Genomic DNA, 539 nt, shown 5'->3' on the forward strand with positions numbered 1-539 from the left:
GAAGGCACCCTTCTTCTAGAGATAAACGCGCTTTCCACATCTTCTTAACCCGAAATGAAATGGCTAAGGAAAGGTTCCTTTTTTAGGGTACTCCCGAGAACAGATCCTGTGGAGACGGGGTGGGGCCTGTAGCTCAGAGGATTAGAGCACGTGGCTACGAACCACGGTGTCGGGGGTTCGAATCCCTCCTCGCCCACAACTGGCCCAAAAGGGAAGGACCTTTCCTTTACCTCTGGGGGTAGGAAAATACTGATCGGGATAGTGGACCCAAAGTTATGTAACTTGGGTGTGAGTCTTTTGTCGAAACAGAATGGTCTTACTTTTTATTTTTTTCTTATTTATCGCGAATGATTCCATCATGAAAAAATTTATGCCAGGCCCGAATCCATATTCTTCCTCAGTCAGGTTTGGTCTGACTAGCAGAGCAAGTACAAGTATTAGTAGCATAGCAAAAAAGCATGACTCGTCATTACTATGTTTGCTCGCGGTAATTGTAGCCTCTCGGGAGAATCGATGACTGCATCTTTGATGCACTGCTA

The 539-nt window shown here is 45.8% G+C and overlaps 1 non-coding gene across 1 annotated transcript; it reads left to right on the top strand.

The window, feature by feature from the left end:
* Positions 1-122: 122 nt before the first annotated feature.
* TRNAR-ACG lies at positions 123-196 on the top strand. Its single transcript has one exon. It is a non-coding gene; the product is annotated as a tRNA-Arg (tRNA).
* Positions 197-539: the final 343 nt, after the last annotated feature.

Source organism: Papaver somniferum, unplaced genomic scaffold (genome assembly GCF_003573695.1).
Source record: "Papaver somniferum cultivar HN1 unplaced genomic scaffold, ASM357369v1 unplaced-scaffold_6530, whole genome shotgun sequence".
NCBI lineage: Eukaryota > Viridiplantae > Streptophyta > Magnoliopsida > Ranunculales > Papaveraceae > Papaver > Papaver somniferum.